Here is a 3931-nt window from a genome sequence, read left to right as displayed (position 1 = left end):
GTTTCAGTGACTCTTTTACTCAGCTGGACCACTTGTGCCTCTAAATTTCTAATGGAGGACCTTGTTTCATTCATGAAACTTAAAGTGGCCTTAGATAGATCGGAGACTATATTTGCTAAGCTAGATGGATTCTGCTCAGAATTCTCTGTCTGTTGCTGAGTGGATGATGGAAAAGGCTTGCTCTTGCTAAACCTGTTTCTTTCACCATTACTTTAAAGTCTTGTTGAGGCTTCTGTTGATCCTTCCATGAGAAATTTGGATAATTTCTCCATGAGGGATTATAGGTGTTTCCATAGGGTTCACCCATATAATTCACCTCTGCTATTGTAGGGTTCTCAGGATCATAAGCTTCTTCTTCAGAAGATGCCTCTTTAGTACTGTTGGATGATTCCTTCAATCCATTCAGACTCTGAGAGATCATATTGACTTGCTGAGTCAATATTTTATTCTGAGCCAATATGGCGTTCAGAGTATCAATTTCAAGAACTCCCTTCCTCATAGGCGTCCCATTATTCACAGGATTCCTTTCAGAAGTGTACATAAACTGGTTATTTGCAACCATGTCAATGAGTTCTTGAGCTTCTGCAGGCGTTTTCTTTAGGTGAATGAATTCATCTGCAGAATGGTCCAGTGACATCTTTGATAGCTCAGACAGACCATCATAGAATATATCCAGGATGGTCCATTCTGAAAGCATGTCAGAAGGACACTTTTTGGTCAGTTCCTTGTATCTCTCCCAAGCTTCATAGAGGGATTCACCATCTTTCTGTTTGAAGGTTTGAACATCCACTCTAAGCTTACTAAGCTTTTGAGGAGGAAAGAACTTGGCTAAGAAAGCTGTGACCAGCTTATCCCAAGAGTTCAGGCTATCTTTAGGTTGAGAGTCCAACCATATTCTAGCTCTGTCTCTTACAGCAAATGGGAAAAGCATAAGCCTGTAGACCTCAACCCCATTGGTCTTAACAGTATCGCAGATCTGTAAGAATTCAGTTAAGAACTGAAAAGGATCTTTAGATGGAAGTCCATGAAACTTGCAGTTCTGTTGCATTAGAGAAACTAATTGAGGTTTAAGCTCAAAGTTGTTTGCTCCAATGGCAGGAATTGAGATGCTTCTTCCATGTAAATTGGAATTTGGTGCAGTAAAGTCACCAAGCATCTTCCTTGCATTGTTATTATTTTTGGCCATGTCTCCTTCTTTTTCGAAAATTTCTGTCAGATTTTCTCTAGAGAGTTGTGCTTTAGCTTCCCTTAGCTTCCTCTTCAGAGTCCTTTCAGGTTCAGGATCAGCTTCAACAAGAATGTTCTTATCCTTGTTCCTGCTCATATGAAAAAGAAGAGAACACAAAAGAAAATATGGAATCCTCTATGTCACAGTATAGAGATTCCTTATGCAAGTATAAGAAGAGAAGAATGTAAGAAGGAGAAGAGGAAAAATTCGAACACAGAGAGGGGGATGGGGTTCGAATTTTTGGGTGGAGGAGAAGTGTTAGTAGATGAATAAATAAATAGAAGGAGGTGAGGAAGAGAAGAATTCGAAAAATTGAATAAAATAAAATTAAAATATTTTAAAATTAAAGTTAAAATTCGAAGATTAAAATTGAAATAAAATTAAATTAAAAATTAAAACAATTAGTTAAAAAAAGGGAATTTTGAAAAAGAGGGAAGGGATTTTCGAAAATGAGAGAGAGAGAGAATTAGTTAGGTAGTTTTGAAAAAGATAAGAATCAATCAAAAAGTTAAGTGGTTAATTGAAAAAGATTTGAAAATCAAATTTGAAAAGATAAGAAGTTAGAAAAGATTTTGAAATTGATTTTGAAAAAGATGTGATTGAAATTTATTTTGAAAAAGATTTGAAAAAGAAATTTAAAAAGATTTAATTTTGAAAATTAAAGTTGATTACTTGACTAACAAGAAACTAAAAGATATGATTTTAAAATTTAAAGATTGAACCTTTCTTAATAGGCAAGTAACAACTTAATATTTTTGAATCAATCACATTAATTGTTAGTATTAAATTCGAAAATATGAAATAGAAATAAGAAAAAGATTTTTGAAAATCAATTTGAAATTTTCAAAAATCATGAAAGAAAAATGAAAAAGATTTGATTTTTTGAAAAAGATTTGAAAAAGATAGAGTTTTTTTAAAATGAAAATTTGATTTGACTCATAAGAAACAACTAATTTTGAAAATTTTTTGAAAAAGTCAACCCAAATTTTCGAAATTTTATGATAGAATAAGGGAAAGATATTTTTTTGATTTTTTGAATTTTTAATGATAAAAGAGAAAAACATCAAAAAGACTCAATGCATGAAAATTCTGGATCAAAATATGTGATGCATGCAAGAACACTATGAATGTCAAGATGAACACCAAGAACACTTTGAATGTCAATATGAACACCAAGAACTTATTTTTGAAAAATTTTCAAGAAAAGAAAACATGCAAGACACCAAACTTAAAAATTTTTATTCTTTAGATATTAATGTTTCAAGAATGCATATGAAAAACAAGAAAATACACAAAACAAGAAAATATGAAGATCAAACAAGAAGACTGGCCAAGAACAACTTGAAGATCATGAAGAATGCAATGCATGAAATTTTCGAAAATAAATTTTTTTTTTGAAAATTAAAAAGATGCAATTGACACCAAACTTAAAACTTGACTCTAGACTCAAACAAGAAACACAAAAATATTTTTGATTTTATGATTTTATAAATTTTTTTTTGGATTTTTCGAAAATTATTTTGGGAAAACGAAAAAGAAGAATTTTTTTTGTATTTTTTGAAAATAAGAAATAAAAAGCTCAAAATTAAAATAAAATTACCTAATCTGAGCAACAAGATGAACCGTCAGTTGTCCAAACTCGAACAATCCCCGGCAACGGCGCCAAAAACTTGGTCTACAAAATCGTGATCGTTCATTCCTTGGTAACGGCGCTAAAAACTTAATACGCACGTTCATAATTTTATTTCTTTTTCACAATTTCGATACAACTAACCAGCAAGTGCACTGGGTCGTCCAAGTAAAAAACCTTACGTGAGTAAGGGTCGATCCCACGGAGATTGTTGGCTTGAAGCAAGCTATGGTCACCTTGTAAATCTCAGTCAGGCGGATTCAGATAGTTATGGAGATTTGATAATTAAAAGATAAATAAAACATAAACTAGGATAGAGATACTTATGTAATTCATTGGTGAGAATTTTAGATAAGCGTATAGAGATGCCTTTCGTTCCTCTGAACCTCTGCTTTCCTGCTGTCTTCATCCAATCATTCCTACTCCTTTCCATGGCAAGCTTTATGTAGGGCATCACCGTTGTCAATGGCTACATCCCATCCTCTCTGTGAAAATGGTCCAATGCGCTGTCACTGCATGGCTAATCATCTGTCAGTTCTCGATCATACTGGAATAGGATTTACTATCCTTTTGCGTCTGTCACTACGCCCAACACTCGCGAGTTTGAAGCTCGTCACAGCCATCCCTTCCCAGATCCTACTCAGAATACCACAGACAAGGTTTAGACTTTCCGAATCTCAAGAATGGCCGTCCATGGGTTCTAACTTATACCACGAAGATTCTAATATCTCGGACTCGGTCCTCTGTATTAGATATCTAAGAGATACTCATTCTAGCTTGTTTGCATGTAGAACGGAAGTGTTTGTCAGGCACGCGTTCATAGGTGAGAATGATGATGAGCGTCACATAATCATCACATTCATCATGTTCTTGGGTGCGAATGGATATCTTAGAGAAGGAATAATCTTGAATTGAATAGAAAAACAGTAGTACTTTGTATTAATTCATGAGGAACAGCAGAGCTCCATACCTTAATCTATGAAGTGTAGAAACTCTACCATTGAAAATACATAAGTGATAAGGTCCAGGCATGGCCAAATGGCCAGCCTCCAAAACGTGATCAAAGGATCAAA

General features: G+C 34.1%; 1 non-coding gene across 1 annotated transcript; it reads left to right on the top strand.

Moving 5' to 3' along the window:
* Positions 1-691: 691 nt before the first annotated feature.
* On the top strand, positions 692-799 carry LOC148579283 (small nucleolar RNA R71). Its single transcript, XR_015899594.1, has one exon. It is a non-coding gene; the product is annotated as a small nucleolar RNA R71 (small nucleolar RNA).
* Positions 800-3931: the final 3132 nt, after the last annotated feature.

This window comes from Arachis ipaensis, chromosome B10 (genome assembly GCF_059453495.1).
Source record: "Arachis ipaensis isolate K30076 ecotype BB chromosome B10, ASM5945349v1, whole genome shotgun sequence".
Taxonomy (NCBI): Eukaryota; Viridiplantae; Streptophyta; class Magnoliopsida; order Fabales; family Fabaceae; genus Arachis; species Arachis ipaensis.
This window is presented reverse-complemented; position numbering and strand designations above follow the sequence as displayed.